The sequence below is a fragment of the Prinia subflava genome, chromosome 10 (assembly GCF_021018805.1).
Source record: "Prinia subflava isolate CZ2003 ecotype Zambia chromosome 10, Cam_Psub_1.2, whole genome shotgun sequence".
In the NCBI taxonomy this organism is placed as follows: Eukaryota; Metazoa; Chordata; class Aves; order Passeriformes; family Cisticolidae; genus Prinia; species Prinia subflava.
Genome location: NC_086256.1, coordinates 5,142,210 through 5,164,197, shown reverse-complemented (window position 1 = coordinate 5,164,197; position 21,988 = coordinate 5,142,210). Strand labels below are relative to the sequence as shown.

General features: G+C 42.9%; 1 long non-coding RNA gene across 4 annotated transcripts in view; it reads left to right on the top strand.

Annotated features, from left to right (window-relative positions):
• The window catches only part of LOC134555462 (uncharacterized), a 65,329-nt gene continuing 43,341 nt past the window's right edge, over window positions 1-21,988 (top strand). For 2 of the 4 annotated variants that reach the window (XR_010081430.1, XR_010081431.1), the window contains exon 1: window positions 1-2,464. This is a non-coding gene — a long non-coding RNA (uncharacterized LOC134555462). Of the gene's footprint in view, window positions 2,465-2,723; window positions 2,906-7,496; window positions 7,614-21,988 lie in introns of those variants that run through there. The other 2 variants (XR_010081432.1, XR_010081433.1) reach the window with 2 other exon arrangements.

The window sequence follows — 21,988 nt, the reverse complement described above, 5'->3', positions numbered from 1 at the left end:
TTTGGATTAGACAAGTCACTTAGAGGTTGTTCCAGCCTAAATCATCCCAGAATTTTATTGTTTTTTATTAAGGCTGAAGCCACACCGACTTTGGTTGCATTAATAGAATTTGTGAAGGAAAAGGAAAGGATTCCTTTTGCTTCTGAAATCCTTCCGCATGCAAGCTGCTACTGGTTGCAGTAGGAAGTCTGCATATATGCAGTTGTCATAATCACTATTTTCAGATTTCTGAGGATTCCCTCCCTTGAGCTGAACTTCTGAAGGTGTGATTCCTAACACCTGCCACGACTGTCACTTCTCTGTCCTCGCTGCAAGTCCCTGGGTCCTTACAGAGCCACCAGCTCTTGTTTATTCCTTGGAGAAAACCTGGAATTAGGAGCCAGCTCTTTAACATTTACCACCACCACTAATCTAATTTCATTATTTCATTACTTTCAGTGGAATTCCTTGTGAGGGTAGAGAGTGGCCAGCATTGGTTAGGTATGCAAGTTTAGGATCCAGATTTTATACAGAAGTGTCTGTGACACTTAAAACCCTCAGATTATGGTAGATCTGCTTCTTTTTTTTTTTTTTTTTGGTAGGAGCTCTGGAAAAATGAGAACAAACCCAAGAGATTGTAGAAGGATAGTATAATATGTCCATCCTGCAAACATATGTAGGATTCATCTGTCATTTCCCTGCAGCAGACTGCTCAGTGTTAACACTCTCGGGCTATTGGCTTCTACAGCTGGACTGAAGCAGGTTTTCATATGACAGGAATTATAATACTCCTTCTAGGTTTTTTTTTTTCCTTCTTGGAATTAGATGCACCCAGTTGGAAACCTCTGAATCCACAGCAAGACTGTAGCTGTTTTTTCCACATTAATGAGTAATTAATTTTGAACTGCAATCCAAAGAAATATTTAATTGCTTACCAATAAAATCAGCTTCAGCAAAGAAAAATCTCCTTTTAAAAAAATAGTTTTCATGACAGAAAAATTATTTACGATGTGAAACATAACTATTTTAGGACAGTGAAAACTTTAATTAAATTATTCTTATAGGCAAGTGGGTCTGCTTTTCCCATTTTTTGCCCAATATTTTACTACTGCAACATTAGCATTAGTCACAGAGTTATGTCTCTGCTTAGCTTGCCAGAATGTAAGGGAGAAATCCAAATGTAAAGAGAGATCTTGTGGAAACTTCCTGAAATCCGAGAGGGACTGAGTGCCTGTTTTACTGCAGCCCAAAGAGCTCCAGATCCACCACAGACACCCAGGCAGTGACATCTCCACACACCCACCTGGTGCATTTGACTTTTCCATATATCATTACAGGTACATCTTATCATACACAAGTCAGCTTGGCTTCAACAATTCGGAACGAGCCCCCACAAAAAGCAGATTTATTTTGGTGTTTCTTTCAATTACAACGGGTAACATTTTTCTCGTTTCTTCTTGGTGGTTCTTTGGATGTTGTCCTCAGCCAGGCACCATTAGTGGTGACCTTGCTGCTGATTACACAGGGTGATCCCCTATATGGATCTAGTTGTGATTTCACACAGTTGGTTTGTTTTATTTTACACAACTGCCTTCAGTGCAGGCATTTCTGGTTTCATTTAATAATTACTGTCAGGGTTTTACAGCCTTATTGGTACAAGAGACTCGAAAGTGCTCAAGCCACATAAGCTGCATACAAAACATTTCTTTTTACAAACTTTTTTTTCTAGAGAATGTGGTTTAAATAACAGTCATATACATAGTTCCCTGGGAGAACCTTCCCATTTTTGTTTGTTACAAAAGGCTCTGTTTTGCATTAAGAAATGTATTCTTTTGATCAAGGTGCAAATCGACTGTTTCTCCTGCTCTTCCAACAGTAAATATACACTTAAATTCCAGAAATTCCAAAACCTCGTGTACCTGCAGATGGCTGATTTTTTACACCCCCTTCCTCATGCTGTGAAATGTCTCTTTGATTCCCGACGTTCTTCGGGATTCCAAATCCTTCCTGCCTGTCTCCAAAGCTCTCAAAGTGCCCTCAGTGCCCGGGGCTGTGCAGAGCCCACACCCGCCTGGCTCTCCTTGCTGTCCCAGCTTTGTCTCCCCTCAGAACACCTCGCGGTATTTTTTCATATAAACAAATGCAACAAATGAATCAGCCAAATCTCAAAAAAAAAAAGGAAAAAAAAAAAGGGATAACAATTTTCGCCTTACAATGCACAGCACCTGGCGTACTCCAAGGGAACGCTGTGAAGGGAGACGGAAAATCAGAATCCCGATTTATTTCCTTGGAGTTTTGGGAGCGACTTGCGGCGATGAGGGAGCGGGGCCGGCCCCCCGCTAGGGGGCGCTGGCGAGGCCGCGGCCATGGCGCTCCCGCCCGTGAGGGAGCGGGGACTGCCCGCGCTGCCCGCGCTGCCCGCGGCTGTCGGGCCCGCCTCGGCTCTGCGCCGAGGGACTGTTCTTCCACGCCGCTGGGCACACAGGTACAGGCTCCGGGGTTGACTCGTGAGTCCCGTAGAGTTTGGCTGCCGCGGTGGCCAGACGTGGTGCGGAATTCCTCGGTGCGGGCAGAGGTTTGGGTAGAGCCCAGCCCTGGCTTCGTGCTGGGGCGGAGCTGCTGGTTCGCAACCCGCCCTGCTGTGAGCGCCGAGGCTCTGTCCCCACATGGGCTAGTCCCTTCAGGACTGGACTCAATGGTCATTGTGGGCCCCTTTCACTTCGGAATATTCCCTGATTTTACAGCCTTGGCGGTGCTGAGAGGCAGATTTCCATGGAGAAGGTTATCCCGTGGTCCCTTGGTGTTTGATAAGCAGCAGCCCTCTGACAGAGCTCCGAGGAAGGTGCACCAGGCCAAGCTAGTGATGGTGGCAGGATGGCAGTGAGTGATAACTACAGCTAAAACCGAGTTTGGGACAGCATTTATGGTATTGACTTTCACAGTATAAATCAAGCCCAAAAGACATTATCCATACTTGATACAGCTTTACATTTGACACCCATTTAACAAGTTCTTGCTTTCAGACTATTATTTCGTTTTGAGAAGTCTAAATATAAAAACTACCAAACCTGTAGCATCAAAACAGGAAAGGAAAACATTTAAGACTTAACCTAGAAGGCTTTTGTTTTTTAAGTAATTCAACACAGTTATTCATGGCTTTGGATTCCATTAGCTATAATGGACATTTAGCCCTAATGAGACTTGTGCTGATTCATGTTGAACTTCAGTCTAAGCTTCAAGGTCAAATGAAATCTGACTCTTTCAGACCAATTTATATCTTTACAGTGCTTCATACTGGCTAAACAAATTGGGTTTGTTGACACCAGTTTCCAAGTTCAAAAGTGAAATTTTACAGGAAGAGAGTTAACCAGGGGAACAAATTGCCAACAGGGTGGTGTGAATTTCCCATTACTCTAAGTCAAACCAAGTAAAGAAGTTTCTCTAGAAAACATGCAGGTGGATTATATTGAAGAAATAGAGGTGAAATGTGTATTTCATGCAATAGATAATCCAAACTGCTCTTGTAGCCACAGAAAGGACTGGAGCTCAAGAAGGCACTTGCCTTCTGGGGTAAGCAATTTTCAGTCTGCCTGCTGAAAGGACCCAGTGCTATAATAAAGGACACTGCAAGCAGGAGAGTGCTGTGCCTTCAAGACTGTCCATTTATTTCAGTATGATTGTGTTACCTTCAGTTCAAGTCTGTTTTTGAGGACCTCTCTGTATGAGAGTTCCATATATTTATACAGCAATATAAAGAAATTAACGTCTTTGTGTAACTGTAGGAAAAGAATTGGTCAAGCATATTTTTAGACCAAGTTTTAGGCTTTCCCTCTTTTAAGCTCAAGCTTGTCAAATTGATTAGTGATTATTACAGTGTTTAAATCATACAGATTCTAAGTAGATGTTAAATAAACTAGCTCTTAGTGGGTGATTCATGAGGCAGGGTGCTGTAGTAGCTGAAGCTGAGTCAGGAAGGCTTTGTTCAATACCTGACCTCAGTCCTACTGAGCAAAGTCAGGCAGTTAATTCTCTTCTTGTCCTGGTTTTGTCAGACCAATGGTCTTAACCTTTTTTGGACTTGAAATGTTTGCAGAAAAATGATGTTTGAGAGCTGTTTAAATTATAGAAGCCTGTGGAAGCACAGCTTGTGTACAGACTTGGTGTGCACGGTGTCCCTTGTGCTAGTGTTCTAGAGCAGCAGGTTATAATTAAAGGCAGTTTTAATTTTTTTTTCTCCTAGAGTATAAACCTCCCTTCCAAGCGGTTTGAAAAAACTCTGGAAAACTCTGTTTTCAAAGTTGAGTGAGAGAATAAAGAAATGAAGAATCTTTGCAGAAACAGAGCTAGAATGTATCACAATGTAGTGGGATCTCCAGCAGGGAAAACCAAATAAAATAGGGCTCAGAGCCTACAGAGACCCAATAGGGACCTTGTAGCAGTCACACAAATGTATTTAGTATTGGCCACAGTTCACTTCTCAGCTCAGTGTATTTCAAGTGTGATTTCCTACATTATGTCTTCTGATACATTCAAGCACAGCAGTCCTACAAGATTGATTTCATCTATACCAGACACGAGACTTTCTTCCCTCCAATACAAATCTTTTACATCTGACTAAATGAGAGCCACAGCTGAGAGAAATAAATTTGGTGAAGAAACCAGAAACTTGCAAAGCAAGTTACTGCAGTTGGAGGGCCAGTGTTTCATCCAGTGACTTTTTTGCCTTTTGCAGAGATGTGCAAGATGTTTCTTTTGGAAAGAGGTAAGGAAAATACAGGCTAGCTCTCAAAAAACACAAGGTAAACTGTACATTGAACTGTGATCAGAATACAGGCTCAGAACCTTACAAGGTATTTGTTCCCTAGGGGAAAAATCCCATTTGTGCTCCTGAAAGCAAAACTGTAAATACCTCTGGCAAAGGACAGAGGTGATCTTTAGCTGCAATATCCCAGCAGTGTTACTCTGTAATGAAGATTCCAAAGCAGAATTTACAATTTTCAGCAGAATCCTTGCTAAAAGCATAAAACACATGATAATTGTGAGGGGCAGTTTCTCAGCAGGAGCAGGAATGAGTCACTCTTTGGAGAACACATAAAGAACTGATGCAGTCACAAGTGTCTGACTTTGTGTGAGCTGCATCACAGAATCACAGAATGGTTTGGGATGGAAGGGACCTTCAAAAGGTCATCTAGTCCAATGGCAGAGACATCTTCCACTAAACCAGGCTGCTGAGCAAGTAAAATAATCAAACTGTGTTTAGAGCGGATAATCTGTAGGGTTTTGAGTGACTGGCAATAAAATTGTTCAGCCTGAGCTGTAACTGAAATGAAGAGGCCAGACTGGTGTCTTCTGTAAGGATAATTTCTGCATCATCAAAAGTGAATTCTTAATTATCCACAAAGTGATGTATCCTCAGGGAATAGTACCTGTGTGAATAGGTACTGTGCATATCTACATAATCAAGCTCATGTTTGAGAGGCTGGTTTTAATGTCCTGGTTGGGAAAATAAGATCTTTTGTTGGTTAATTTTTCATGTGTTTGAGCAACATTAAGTAGTGAATTTTATTCACTTTTTTAGAATGCTACTGTGTATTTTACAGCTTACAAAACTGTCTTGTCAGAAAAGCAGAATGTTTAGCTATCTTTCTATTCCTTGCTGAGGAGCATTTTACAAGATATAAATGTGTTAGGAGTAGTGTACTGAATAATAAGTGAGAAGTGAATTGAAATGGCTTTGCATTTTTAGAAATTACCATTCTAGTCAAATATTCGTGAATTATTCTAATGTTTGCAGAATTTCTGACTGAACTGGTTGTTGTTGATTATATTAATTTCTCTGGACCCTGGTTTTACATGAAGCTAGAGCTCTGTGGCCTTCAGAACTCTTTTCTCTAGAATTGGTGACTTAAGTGCTGAAACATTAAAGCACTAAGCATTTCTCTTGGTACTCTGCTTTTTCTGCAGTGAACAAACCAAAGTCAGTACCCCCATAACAAACTGGTTATTTGAATGCAAAGTTAGGTCTAAGCTGAAAGAAGGATGTTTCTTCCTGTCTACAGCAAATTTATTTGTGTTGAAAAGCAACAACCTGTAGCTAAGGGAAGTAAATTCAAAGCTTTAATATGCAGTTTATATATATATGTGCATAGATATATATACATACTTAGTCTGCCCCTCTCCTTACCCTTGTGTACTAAGTGAGACTCGCAGGGAGAATGCAAGAAAATGCCTTCAGAAGTTTGGAGTTTAACCTGTTTGGGATTGATAGAAGATGCACATTTGACTGCAGAGAAGCCAGTCCCTTATATTTTGCCCATTTTTTGTTTGTTTGTTTGTTTCACTTGAATGTGATGATACCTGAAAACACATACAGAAAATACAGGCCCCTTCTGAAGGGCATGCACAGAAATACTGATGATGTGTCAGCCTTCCTCCACTCCTCTTACAGATTCATGTTGTTTATTCTCTTAAACAGGTGAGGACTTGGCAGTTTAATTAGCCTGACAAAAATTCCACCATTACACTGAAAATAAAAGCCAATTTCTTCAACAATTAATTTCATGAAACATTGTCATTTCTCTGAAAATCTTTTCCCAACTAAAGAGAAATGTTTAAGACAGATTTCCCAAAGGCAGAGACACAAATGCTTGTCAGGGACAGGAACAAGAAAGACCTACTGGTGTAAAGAACAAACTGCAATATGCTCCTATTTTAACTTTTGGATGTTTGTCCATTCATGCTGATTAAACACTCCAGAATATTTTGTCAGGTTTTCCAGCATTGTTGAACCGAGTTAAAATGTAATTGACTTAAAACAAATAGAACAAAACCCTCATGTAATAAATGTCAGGTCCATGCTGACTGGAAAGAAAACACCTTGTTCCTGCCCTGTGACCCTGTGCTTGTGTTAAAGCACAAAGTCTCCAATCATACAAGTGGAACATAAAACCTTTCACTGTTCACTTTCTCTGTGTAACCAGGCAGGTATGTGGGAGTTTGGGCAACATAAGAAGCTGACTTTTAATTTATGTAGAAATTTGATAGTGCACCTCACAGAGGAGCCTGGTGAAGTCTCAGCCAAAGATAAGACTCTGAACTGAGGAGCACCATGGTCCAGATCCTGCGAAGTTGCTGATGTCCAGGACTGGTTTGGAACGTGGGACAGGCATCTCTGTGTGGGTGATGGCCAGAGCTGTGCCTCCTGAGCTCTCAGGTTCTGCCTGCCTCCCGTGTGCAGCCATCCTCTGGCTTGTGAGCCCTGCACCATCCTGCAGGGCACACCTGAGCTGCACAACAGGGCCAGTGGTCACCTTCCTCAGGAGACAGGCAGGAAGGCAATATCACGATATCACATTGTGATAGCTGAGCCGTGTCTGGCACTGCTGTGGGAGATGCCCTCCCATACAGGGAATTTGGCATTCTGCCATACACTGGCACCGCTTTCATGGCAGGGGTGGGCAGTGCCTGTTCCTGACTCTCGTTTCTCCTTTGGGAAGTGTGTGTAAGTAGCATTCACGCCCCATTTAGTTAAAGTGTGTCTTTGGAGACCAGATGGCTGCAAGGAAATGCAGAAAGAGGCACGGGTTGAAGCTGCCTTTCAGTAGCGTCTTGCTGAGGAGAAGACGAGAGCCCAGGTTTGTAAGAGAAGGTTCAACAAATGAAACTTTCAGTGGGAGTATCTTCTCCTCTTGTGTTTGACCTCCCTCTCCAAACCCCTTGGTGTCTGAGTGCAGTGGCAGGCAGGTTAGTTTGCCCTCTTGCTGTCGGTGAGGAATGTGTTGGTTCTGTAGGTGCCCCGCTGGGTGCTTTTCCAGCTTTCCTTTCAGGGTAACTCATCGCTTCCAAGCACAAGCTCCTGACCCTCACTCGTGCACTCTGCCTTGTTGTGCGCTTTCCCCCTGCTTTGCACTTTCTATTTGGACAATAAAAGCACCGACGGGAAAACAATGTTTCTTTTTGTTAGGAGTACAGCAGCCTCACATGTCAATATTTCTTTTCCCCCTGTGCACTCTGACTTCGTTTATTTTTTTAAACACTTTGGCTTCTTTTGAGGAGATTCGAGTTCCAGAGCAAACCAGTTTGCACAATGTGCTCAGCTTCGTGTTGCATTGAACTGATCGCATTTGTTATGTCTACCAGCTGATAGAGTTTTCTGAAAATATTTAGCTTGTAATGTAACCCTCCCTGGTCTTCTGTTTTTATTACAAACATGCAATTAATCACCCTAATTGTTCCAATTACCCAGAGGCCCAAGTGATTATGATAAAAAATAAGTAAAGATAGTGATGGCATACTGTGGCTGTAGGAATGAGGTGAGCATTCAGCACAGCTCAGGAATCTTCCACTGGTTCTTTTATGTCAGGGTAGATGTCCTGGAAGTGTCTTGATGCACATGCTGGGTGTCACATAATCCAGCCTGCACAATTCCTGCCTTTCTAGTGATCATTGTGTGCTGCTGCCCAAATGTTAGAGCAACAAAAAGTGTGAACTGATAAATAACTGCATGGGAAAGAGTTGAGGAAATGAGCACACATTGCCATAGAAAATTATGTTTAAGAAACATTTGCATTGACAAGACCAACATCCTTTAGAGGTGATATATATATATATATATATATATATATATATATATAGTCATAGTTATACATATATAAAATAATTTTAATTCCTGAAAATATCTGCAATCAAAATTTGGGCTGTTTCTGCTCTTTGTAAATTAAAAGCAGTGCAGATGTTGTCCCTTTCAAATAATTCTCATGCTAGGAGCTTGAGTCTATAATAAGTTTCACTTGTTTGGCACATCCTCAGGCCCAGTTAAAAAATCCTTGGAAATGGTTCTAAAAGTAATGTCCAAACACAAACCTGTGAGCACTGATCCTGGTTGGTGTGCCAGGGAGAGCTCTGCGCTTCCAAGACTTCTGAAAATTTCCACAATGACTCTGAGCACCTCTAGGGAAAATAAAGCCAACCATAGTCTGAATTTCTTCTCTTAAGAAGGAAATGGTGTTTTAATGTTCCAGAAAAGTGCAAACCACGTGCTTTGATTTTGCTACTGAGAGGCTATGGGAGGAGTTTGCAGTGTTCTCCAAGTAATGCATATATTTGATGTATATATCTGTGTATATATACGTATGAGGATATAATTCTTAGCTCATATTAGCATTACTTCACTGTTTTATCTATTCCAAATCTGGGTCAGTCCTGAATTACTTTGCTGAGAATGCAGATGGAGCTTGGAGTACAGCACAGGTCTGAGATGCTGTTTTCTAACAGGATTAGGATTAATTTGTGTGCAGATGTGGGTTGGTTTGAGGGAAGGGAATGGGGCTGGGGGCAGGAGGTAGTGTCCTCACTTCAGATCCCCCCAGCATCCATGGGAATTGTCAGCACTTTGTTGCCCATCCTTGTGCTCTTCCCGAGGCACAGGGAGCTGGAGACAGCAGGGGCGGGCGGTGTAAGGAGGGTGTTCCATCCCGGGAGGGGTTGAGCTGGTTGGGATTTGAGCCGTCAGAAATCTGGGAATGGATGTAACCGAGATTTGCAGAACTCAAATTGCCAAGGGGCCAGCACATGCAAAACAAACTCAGCTGCAAAAAGTCCTGAGACCCCATGGTACATGCTGTTGGGTGGCAAAAGATGAAATTATTTCAGTAGGAATTGGATAAAATAATGGGGAGAGGCCCACAAGAGCTATTACACACCACTATCCAGGGCATGAGAACAGGGCACTGAACAGGAGTTTAACTGGTGTGAGCCTGGACTTAATGCTGATGGTGCTTCTCCCTGGAACAGTGGTTCCTTGAAAATCTTTTTGCTGGGCAGGTATGGGCTGGCTATTAATCTCTGCAACTTCAGTGTTTTTAATAAAGTGGGCAGAAGTCAAAGGGTACAAAAATCTTTATTATATAAATTTTTCTTTGCTTGTACTCTATAGGCATCACTTGCAGTCTGTGCTGGCTGTACACAGCTAGCTCATCATCTGACAGAAAAAGAATAATTATGTCATTAATATGGACATGTATATTTTATGGGAAGAATTAGTATGCCACCCTGTTAAGTAAATATTTACCAAGATCTGTAGCCTAGAAAATGCTGAGGGACAAAACAAGTGCCAGTTAATTCTGTATACTTTGGATCAGATTTCAGCTACAGTCAGTGCCAATTATAAAACTGAATGGAGTGACACAGTATATTAAGGAACATATAATTTGTCATACAGTGTCAACATTGCTGGCATTCTATATTTCTTGAGGTAGCACTTTTGAGCCAAGTCTTGTAAAGTGTCTGAGAATCTCATTTAGCATGTCAAAAAGTATATTCATTGTTAAGTCTCTGAATGGTGGAGAAACAATCCCTGTGATTGACAGCTTTTGACAATCATAGCTGGACTAAACTTCTTAATGGTGGGATTTAGCCTGTTACAAGTATGCAATGTTTGAAAGGGCTGTTCACTGCAGTGACTGAAATGGCATTTTCTTGGAATAGTGTGTGGGTATCTTCAGACTGACCTGCTTAATTTTAAGACTGATCACTTAATCTTAAGAAAGTCAAAACAAAACAAATCACAACAAAATGGGCAGAAATTCACATTTTCTAAGAACACATACAAGCCCAAACCCTGAAATTATTCTTTATTTCTCTAATTAATAGAATTGCAGTCCTAAACACATCCTGTTTATTTCACGCCACTTCTCTGTCCTGTGTCCCAGATAGCTGAGACATCTTTAGCATGAGGTATTTGACACTGAGGTGGCTTTGCTACCTAAAGCTGGGCAGCTCTGCCGTGCTGTGAGAGTAAAGCACCTTTTTGTGCTCTTTTTGTGCTCCTTTTGTGCTTTGATAATGCCTAAAGGCCAAAGTCAGCTCCACATCTCCAGTGATGCTCAGCACTGGCAGGGGAAGGCAGGCAGGGCTGTGTGCTGAGGACACAGCACACTCCTCCAGGAACTCTGGGAGGAAGGGAATGGAATGGTGCTTACTCTTCCACAAGAGGTGAGATTTGTATTTTTTACATAATATTTTATGCTGACACTTTGTGCTGTGTGAGAAAGCATCAGTTGGCACCATGTGGCCACCAGGGTGGCTTTGCTCATGCTGTCCTTTCTGTACTCTTGCACTCCTGCCTCTTTGAATTCACCGATGTTGCAGTGTGATTTCAAGAACTCAGAACATATTTGTTCTGCACAAGCATAGTGAAATTGGATACCTTTTTTTAATTAAAAAGATGAAGTTGTTTTGGCTGTGGTAAAAGGCTAAGAACAATGTTTTACAATGAGGGACAGATGTATGACATGCAGGCCTTTTTGCAGTTCTTACACAACTCATTAGAGAACCTAAAAGCCGGTTGTATTCTGGGCTAAGCCTGATTGCTGTGTTTCTCCTATATAATATTTTATAAATTCCCATAAAAGAAAGAAACACTAGACTAAATTAATGTTTTGAAGTACTATGACTACAAATGAGGAATAGGACTTTGACTACTGCCTAAAAGTTAGAGTCTAAAATGTTATTTTACATGCTATCCTAACTCAAGGCTTATTTTAAAAACAAGCTTTTGACAGCAGAAGTAAATTCACATGACTATCTGCATAAGGCTGGGTACATTTTGTGTTGATGGTTTAAATTACCATCATCTTTTCAGCACCTCCCAGTGCCATGAAAGGAAGCTTTCTTCACTGCTTTTCAATGCAGAGTCTGGCATACTGAAATATCAGCCACACTTCCTAGGAAGATTTTCCTGCGAAGCAGCTACCTGTAAGTGTAACCAATATTCTAAAGCTTTGAGCCTGAATTCTGCCACCTACATGGCCTGGCTGTGCAAATTCTTCCACTGAGGCTAACATGGCTTTTTCATAAAATAACTTTGTAAGCCACAGGGTGAAATTCTCTAAGTTACTCCTCTGACTGTGTTTTGTGCTTTCTACTTGTGCTCCATATAGAAAAGATAGTTAAAAGTTCAGACAAAAGAACAAACCTCATAACTTGGATCAGCTTTTATTTCATTTTTGAAACTTTTTAACAGCCTGCTAAATGACAGTTAGCAGGACTCTTCCCTGACATATGTTCTTCGAAATCACAACTGAATGTGGGTCCTTGGTTTAAGGAATTTTTACTGAGTTTTCATTACTTTTTTAATTACTCTGTTACTTTTCTGCTTGCCTGAAAGGAAAAAGCTGGTTCTAGTCAAAACACCGCAATTAAACGTTCTGTAATGCAAACTCGTGCATAGTGGGAAGACCTGGCAAGTAGTGAGGCACTTCACAGCTTAATGTTTACACTTGGCTGTCTGCTTGTGTAACAACTGTACCAGACACTGAACCAGCCCAGGCTCAGATATTCAATGTACTGAAGCTTCTTTGAGCTTCTTTTTTATATCATTGTGCAGCTCAACCTTTATGCACATCCTCCTTATGTGTCCAGCTCTCCATTAGGTATAGTAAAAACCCCACAAAACAGAAAACAAAACCCCTTTCAGATGATAAAAAGTGGAATTAGTTGTGGGCTTTCGAGAGATTGTCCCTCTGGGATATTGAAGGCGAGACAGTTGCATCACTCAGTGTTACCAGATACTGGGAAGAAATTTGGAAGCCTGAAAATGGAGATTTGCACCTCCTCTGTGGCCAGGAATGGATCATCCATAAGACACTTGCGTGTCATTATCAGAGATTATTATTTGTGTTATAATAATGTGCACTGAGAGCAAATCTAAGACTCAGTTAAGCCACAGCTGCAACAGCACCATCCCTTTGCTCTAAAAAATTATATTGGCAAAATAAAGCCAGTAGAAGACTGAAGAAAGGAGTTGGAAACAGACAGAAATCCAAGGAGGATGCTGAGAGCAGCTCTTTGCCAGCCTGGATGTCACTTTGGGCTTTGTTCTGCAGGTACTTCTGTGGAGTCTGCTTTGGGAGAAGGAGCTAAGGCTTCCTTAGGGTTGTTCATCAGTTTGTTTTTAATGCAAACCAGTTCATTGCTCCTTGTGGCAGCACGCACACAGTAACCTGTTGCCAGCATTGGTCAGAGAACTGATACTGCATTTCCCGATATTTTGGATTCACCCTTTTGGCTTTTCCCGTGTCTCTTTTCCCACCTTTCCCCCCAAGCTTCTCACAGCATTGTGGCCATTTGGGGCAGCTTGTGATTGTGTTCCTGCTTTTCCCTGGCTCCAAACACCAATGCTGCATCCAAAGCACTTATCCCAGGGAGAACCAGTGCCAGCAAAGCACCTACGCTTTCTCTTTGGCTCTCAGATACCTCTCTTTTTCTTGCATCCCATTCAGTTCTCAGCCTGCTACCAGCATTGTCATCCCTTGGTGACTCCGCTAGAGCTGCTGGTGTCTGTGCAGCCCTAAGCCTGGTCCATCCAGTTTATTAAAGCAGTTTTGCAGCTGATTCATTTCATTTTAGAGGCCCAGAACTGCTGAGCATGGGGCAGATTGCTGTCAGCCGTGGGGAGGGGAGCACCACTGCCAGCCAGGACCTGGCTGCTCTCCCCTCCTGACACGTCCAACAGCCCATGAGGAATCACTTCAGTTGAAATTTCTGGTGAGGAAGAATACAAGCTGGCCAAGACCTTAACATTAAAATTCGTCTTTCTTACTTTCTTTTCAAGTACCATGATGTAATTGCTGAAAAATAAATGGTCGAGATTTTGGTTGTATTTCTTATAAGAAAGGTTGTCTTTCCAGCAGCTCAATTTCCCCAGCACCAAACTGGGAATTAGTTCAACACAAACATAGGAGGAGAGTGTCATGTTCTGAAAAGCTGCCTGCAGAACCTGCCTTTTCTTTTCTGGAGGGTTATGGAGTTGGGTGCATTTTGTGCACATTCTGAATAAACTTAAGAAAACTTGGCTTGTGTCTAAAGAAACTTTAAAAGCCCCAGTCCTTCGTATTAGCTCAGCGCCCTCTGCTGCAGGCTGCCTGGGAAGCAGGGATGGGTCATCCTGAATAGTTCCCACTTTGCAGGAGTATCTTTCTTACTGCTACACTGGCTCTTGTACTTCCAATCACCTACAGTATGGCTCAGGTTAATTCTGTTACCTCCAGCTTTTGGACAATTCACATTCAGATCCTGCCTTTCTGCTTGTTCTGGCTCCCTCCAGTTGCTCCAATTTACTTTCCCATCCTCCTTCCTCCACCAGCGTGGCTGCTTTGAGCTTCCCTTGCCTGTGATGAGCAGCTCTTCACAGGACTCCTCTGGCACATCCCACTCCTTCCAGCCCCTCCACATCCTGCTCTGTCCCTTCCTTTCCCAATCAATCAGCTCAGCAGCCTCTGTGGCTTTATCTCAGATCGCATTTTCTCCTCTGAATTTGCCCTCTGGGTTTTCAGGGAGGAGTTTCACTTTTCAGTTTTGGTGGTTAAAAGCCACGAACCTTCAGGGCCTGCACAGCGTCAGTTAAGATAATAAAGACATTAATTAATTGACAAGATGTTTTCACTCCTGTTTAATCTGCCAGGATTTAACTCTGCCTGGAGGGCATAAACTGTCTTCCCTTTCCTTTTGGTTTCCATACCTTCCAGTTCTAGCACTTGCAAGGCTTTACTTAGTCTAGCAATTATTGCTGAGGGAGTTTGAGAAGCACTGTGAAAACAGACACAAGTATCAAATGCTTCTGTCACCTTTTTCAAGGTGTCGTTGTGACTTTTACTTTCTGCTTGAAGGAGCACGGTCTGACAGCTGCATTGCTAAGCTGTCATATTGTATTTCTGACTGTTTCAAAGACTCTCCAGTGAGGAGAAACTCAGAGGTGTCATCGCACCAAAATACCTTCAGCAATGCTGTTTATTTTTCCACAACTTCTCTGGGAACCTTCTTGCATCACTGTTTTGGCCTTAAATTAATATTAACTTGCTAGATCTGAAGCAATTGATTTTAGGATAATTTATGACATACAAGTTTTATTAAGTTGTGTTTAAATGTTATTTAATAATATATTCATTAAAGAAAGCTGTTAGCTAGACATCATAAACACCCACATACCAATTCCTGGCTTCCTTCCACATATCTGTAACCCTTTTTTCTCCATCTCTCTTGCATTACCTTTAATTGCCTCTTGCATTACCCCCAATGCCAATCTTGTCTCTTCTCAGATAAGCATTCAAAATTTATTTGTTTTGATATTTTGAGTAGGGAATAACTTCACCTGTTTTTTTAAAGTGGCTTTTTAAAGACGTGATGAGGTAATCTGAAGTGATTAATTATCTTAATAGTTACTGTCTATATTGATAATGATTGTATGTGGAAAAGCAATCTCTGCAGTGTTACCCATTTCTCACTAAAACCCCCACAAATCTGCTGCTGTACAGAAGGAGACTTATTCACATTACAAATTTTTAACCTTCCAAAATGCCACCTCTGCTTCAAGTAGGGGCCACATGAAGATTAAATACAATGGACATGAAGTAAATGTAGTATATTGTATGGGATAAGCAAAGGCTGCAGTGCACACCATGAATGTAATGTGGTTTTCATTAGAAAAATGTCTAAAAGTGAATTGGAAAATAATGTTTAACAAGTAATGCTCTGAAATCAGTCATATTTTTAATTAAATAAACATAAGCAGGCAGTTGAAAATGAGAGCTGAAATCTTTAGTAATGAGCACCATAACTGGTAAAATACCACATCAGTGTTGGTAATTCATTAACAATACTGGGAGAAATCATATAAAAATGACAGTTTCTATTTCAGAAAGAAGTTGATGAAATGCTGGAAAATATGTGCTGCTGAGAGAGGGGGGATGTATCCCCCTGTGGCAGCACAGTGACTAGAAACGATTTTCAAAGACCCAGATTAAAAATGAATCCTGGCTTGGGGCTGTTCCTCAGGCTCTCTGCCCAAATCCTTGTCCTGGTGTGCTGGGCCCTGGGTTTGGGAAGGAGCCTTCCTCTGCCCCTGGTCTGCTGTTCCTTGCCCCCAGGCAAGGCAGATGTCTCACCAAATGCATTCATTACAAGATCCTGTAGGGGAAAAAGCCTTCCAAAATTAAAATGTGGTTTTTGGTTGTTGGTGAGTGTCCCCAGGCGGGATGTCCAGGTATCTCCAGGTATCCTTCACCCCAGATATGCATGGGCTGTGAGGTTTTTCGGTTTTGTTCACTGTCACTGGCACAATGAACCTTACAAGTGCTAATAACAAAACTCATGCTCCTACTAAAGGCATTTTTTAGAGTCTATGAACAATCCAGAGAGCAACGTTTGCTGCTGATGTGCAGCTTAAACCCACCATCACCTTTGGGCAGAAAATGCCCAAAAGGTGAAGGAACATTAGGACCCTGTACGTGGCTTCACAATGCAAGGGAAAGGAAAAAACAACAACCCTAAAACCCCAGAGGAAATGAGAAAATAAAAGATGAAATAACAATAGGAAGCCATCTGACTGTGTATGGCATACAGAAATGCCAAAAATACCAGGGAAAGGAACCGCAGTTCATAAATCGAAGTATCTGTTGCTTTTTAAAGAAGAGAAAAGTCTAGGACTGAAGTACTCTAGAAGCGCATGAAAAAGTGAAAACTCATTTAGCTAAGGCTGAGCTGAGACCAAGTGCCTTAGACCTCCATCGGAGTGGGAGCTGGATTTTGTGTCAGGAGCTGGTTCAGTGTCCTGAACTGCTCAGCCTGGGCCATCCTGGCTGTCCTGGGCCATCCTGGCTGTCCTGGGCAATGGCAGCGATGTCACAGAGCCCTGGCAAATCCCACGGCACAGCCAGGCTGACTTCCAAATGATCCGCAGGCTTTGGGAGCAAATGCCCAGAGCTGGGAATTGCTTTTCTCCAGGCTTGTTGCCCTTGTTCCCTTGGGGCAGGATCCCTAAAGGCTCAGCTGGGAGGTTTGGGGGAGCACTGGGCAATCTGCTGAGCTGCATTAGCTGTAAAATCCCATATATAGAGGGAACTGTGTGTTTGTTTCCTTTGGTTCAGCCAGTGCAGAGCAGCAGGCTGTCCTGATTACCCAGCATTTCCCCTGACACAAACCAAATGGCTCCCAGCTTGAGGAACTGTCTGTTGAGTCCCATGTTTATCATAAATCCAGGAGATGAAAAAAATTATTTCAGTTTCTATGTGTTTTACAGCATTTCTCACCAGAGAACACTAACACTTGTAAAACAATAAGTGCTGTTGTATAACATAGCAAGACTGTAAAATGCTGAACAGTAGATAAAGTTATTTACAAAAGACCATTATGGTCTCTTTTGGAGAAATAATGAAGCATTTAAATTTAAGATACATGTGGCAGGTATAATTTTTAGATGCTACAAAAAGAACATAAATACAGAAGTGCAGTAAGGTACCTTCACGATTTTAATTACTTCTCTCACTAAAAAGAATTTGCCTTGGTGATTGATTTCATCTCTGCTCCACCACTTTCTGAAAAGCAACTACTTTGCTCAGCAATTCAAGGGGAAAACATCAGCATCAGAACTTCAGTGTCCCACTTGGGCTGATTTTCAAACAAGATTTCACGGGAGGACTGGGTGTGCAGAGGATCAGAGGGAAAGTTGTGTTGTTTTGGTGCAGTGAATGGGTCAGGGACATTTCTCCAGTTAGGCTAATTTGTTCCCTGACGAGGTTTTTTCCATTCTTGCTGTAATGCTGAATTCCACTGTAGATGCTGAGTGCTGCTGTCACAGGATGGTGGTTGGAAGGGACATGCTTGGCACTGCCTCCTGTTACTCATTGTGCTCTCTGGTCTGAGCCAGCTTGCGAGATGGGAAAATGCACATCAGCATGAAGAAATCTCGTCCTGAAAGCAGAGCATTCAAATCCATCACCTACCTGTGCACTTCAGCCTCTTTTCTCCTTCAAGCTATGAAGACAAAGGCCAGTGGCTCCAATGGCAGAGAGGTGGTGGCTGTGTTTCAAAGGATACTTGAACTCTGACAGCTTTTTCTGTTGATATTCCCTGCAGAAGATTTTCTACCTCTGGAAAAGCAAAAAATGGAGACCCAGCACAACAGGCTCTGACGCAAAGTCTATAGACGTGGCAAGGCAGGTTTGCTGATTGCTCCTGGGGCGCAGTTGTTTTCACCAATGTAATCCCTAAATAAAAATCGAGGTGCTTTCAGCCATACTAGAAAATAATTTCCCAGCATAACACATGTGGATTTGCCAGTTTTCCTCTGATTTTCATTGCATCATTAAGTAAACAGTGGTGCCATTTGCTTGGCCATGCTGCAGCTCTACCTGGGCCTGCAGCTGCTGGGGCAGTGTCCATGGATCAGAGTGTGCTGGGAGCACAGGCAGTGCTGGAGCAGCCAGCTCACCTCAGGGGTGTCACCCCAGGTACAGCCTGGGCACCGCTGCAGGCTGCTGGGGTAGGCACAAAAAACTCTCTTGGCCAGGGAATTTTGCTGGCTAAAATACTCTGGGACTTCAGCTGGGAGCTGACTGGAATTCAGGTAGCTGCTTCGTCACATGCAATCAGCCAGCTGAGCCTTTCCTTAAAATTTCAAATTGGGAGGGGAATAAAGTGACTCAATATGAGCTCCAGAACTTCCTTTTTTTTTTTTTCTTTTCCCCAAAGTGAGCTCTACCACTTTCTATAAACTTTGATTTTCTATAGCTGCTAGAACCACTTTGGCAAAAAGTTCAACATCTGACAGTTTTTATTTAGATGTCGACATGTGGTTTTTATATTCTTAAGTTTAGAGTGATGGTGAATTCTGTCATTTTCAAATGTTTAACTTGTAACTGTTGGAATCTGCTGGGTGTTTAAAATGGATTTGAGAAAGGAAGTAGGGTATTAGTTTTATTGGGAAAAAGAGAAAAAATATTTTTAAATGAATGTTTTTCTTACATAATATAGAAAAATGTATTTATATTGATTATAGTGTTTGATACTACATAATATAAATGCCAGTTGGGAAATCTTGCTGCAGTGAAATATTCTGTATTTATTGTATAATAAATGTTCCACAGAAATAGCATATAATGTTTAGAAAAGATAAAATAGGATTAGAGGGAATCTATTGCATGGCTAAAGCTTTTATGTTGTGCTAACAGTACTTCAAAAACCATTTTGTATTAAATAGACTGTTGCATTTGTATTTACCACAGACTGTGAACAAAGTGGATATTTTAAAGGCAGACTTTATCATTTCCTGATAGCCAGCACTAAATTCATATTCCCTCTCTCAGTTAATCATAGTCTTAATTAAACAAAGCCCAGCTGAATAGGAAGGCAGTGAGATAAATTTAGACCCTTAATCCATGGATATGAAATCCTTAATCCACGGATGTAAAATCATTTTTGAAAATCGGGAGTGAGCATGTGTACATGTGTGAGGTGCAGGGAAACTGAGGCAGGGCCGGGCTGGCAGATCCCTGCAGGGAAACTGAGGCAGGGCCAGGCTGTCAGATCCGTGCAGGGAAACTGAGGCAGGGCCAGGCTGTCAGATCCCTGCAGGGAAACTGAGGCAGGGCCGGGCTGTCAGATCCGTGCAGGGAAACTGAGGCAGGGCCAGGCTGTCGGTTCCGTGCAGGGAAACTGAGGCAGGGCCGGGCTATCAGATCCCTGGGGCTGTGCTGAGCTCAAGGCAGAGATGCTCCAGTCCCGGCCCCAGCCTGAGAACCTGCCCGAGCCCCTGTGCTAGCAGGCGAGCAGCAGCCTTTGAACAACTTGTTTTAATTATGTGAGGAGCACGCTAGCTTTCCACAGTCGCCTTTTAATCTTTTTTATATTTCTGTTCGCACTCTGTCACAGATCCGTGCTGCGTTTAATCACCGCTCCCTCGGCTCGTGTGCGGTGCCGAACGCAGGACGGGGACGTGGCTCTCCAATTGCCGGGGCGACCTCTTTACCCTCTTTACCTTCTTTACCTCAGGCTTAGGCAAACACGGAATTCTTTGGGTCGCTGGTCTCAGAAAATCCTAGCAGACCTACATTTCCCAGACAGATCTGTTGCTCAGAATAAATCCAAAGCATTTGCAGCCCGTCCATGCTTTCCCTGGCAGTTCCTGCGGGCTGCCCCGTTGTCAGTGCCTGGTCCCCCGTGTTCGGCACCGTGCCTTGGGCTGCACCTTCCTCCCCTGTCGCTGCTGCCCGCGCTTCGTGCGGGGCACTGGAACCTGCGGGGTCATGTGTGGGGCCCGTCAGATTCGCTTTCCCTATAAAATAGGAGCCGCCAGCTCATCTCGCTGCTCCCTGGCCCAGAGGAGCCCGGTGCAGCTGGTTCCAGCCTGGGAATTCCTTTCTGTGTTACCGGAGGTTCTCGAGACATCATTGTGCACTTCATGGGTCTGGATCTGTAAATAATCCTGGGATCAGCAGAGGGAGCCCAAGGACTCGCAGTCTCAGCTGCGGATTTCGGACCAACGCAGATTTCTGGGTGCTGAAGCGTTCCTGACATAAACTCTCTGCCTTTGAGTGTGGCAATAACTTATTTTTAAGCCCCCAAACTGTGCAGCGGCTGCGTGGGGCCACCTGGATTGGGCTGGAAGCAGGAGGGCTTAGAGGGAGAGGTGTTACTAATAGGAATTTCTTTGGGAAAAGGACTTTTTTCTTAAAATTATTAATAATGAGATCAGCACAGAAATCCAAGGTGTGCCAACATGGCCCTCCTGTGCACCAGTTTGGCTGACCACACACCCGTCCATAAATCTGGGTAAGAAGCAGGAGTGGACTTGGACGGAGGGAGGGGTTAAGATAAACTAATAAGTGCAAAATGTTGCTTTAGCTAGGATTTGCTGTGGGGTCTCTGTATTAGAAAAATACTAAAATGGACATTGTAAGGGTTATTGGTATTCTTGTTCTAGAACTCCATTTTATTACTTCTAATTTTTTATTACTTCTGAACATTTCATTGTTCAGCCATAACACCCACCTGATTTTTGAGGAAAAAAAGTTTATTTAGGCAATCACTATGCTTTCTGGAACTGTTCAAACCATCAACTTCATTTGAAAAATTTATAAAAATGACAACTTTCATGTTGATTTTCAAGTGCTTTTTGGTGGGTTTTTAACTGCAAAAGGAGCCCTGCAAGCCTGACCTTGAACAAGAGATGGGCATTTTCAGATGCAGCAGGGCCTGGGTAGGACATTTTCACATGGTTATGCCAGAGCCGGAGCTCCCTCTTGTGAGAAAGAGAAAGATCAGAAAAGTCCGGGGTAGTCAGCTGGGAACGTGCAGTGAAGGTGGAGTTCAGCAGGGAAGCAATTCCCGGTAGCATTTCCTGTAAGTCTGCACACACCTCATCCACTGGGATAAGAAAACAGGGGATTTGAAGCTACCAGCTTGCAAAATTGGGAAGTGGCACCGTAGTTTGCACTTAGCTGTGATGTGTCACAGAGTTGTGATGGTTGATAAAAATACAGGAGTATTTTTCAGTGGAAATAATTCCTCTGTTCCACACCCCCCAGTGACTTTCGTCTCTGGCAAAAAAAAGCCTAACTTTATGTCAGCTAATAAAAAGCAGAAAATAAAAGAATCTGTCAGAAGTGATAAATACTGTTTGCATTTTTGTGTTCTCTGTGCTCAGCGTCAGCTGTGATGAATTGGTGGCTCTGCTGCCATCCTCAGCACAGAGCACCAGAGCTGGGCTCCCTCGTGTCCATGCCAAGAGCATCTCCCTTGGGAAAGGGGGAGTTTCCAGACATGCAGGGGGTGCCCAGGGTATAATGGGACACTTTATCCAGTAGAAAGATATTGGAGACCCTATAGATGTCTTTAGGTGTGTTTTAGCTTGGGAATATTTATGGAAAATACTTGGTATTTCTTGAGATCTGGTACGCTTCAAAGGGGAAAAACGGTTTCTGAGGTATTTTTATGAGCTTTAGGATTAAGTTCTTTCTGGCAGGTGTGATTTAGTGGCAGCCAGAGGGGTGACAGTCACCAGCAGCAGCGTGACTTCACCGGGGAGAGCTGTGGCAGGGCTGGGCAGCCCATCCATCATGAGAGCCTGGGAACTGGGGATGCTCCCCCCTTCCTGCTGGGGTCAACTTGCCCCATGCCCACTGCCAAGGAGGAGCTGCTCCTCACAGAGAGAAAACAAGTGTTTAAAGAGTCTTCA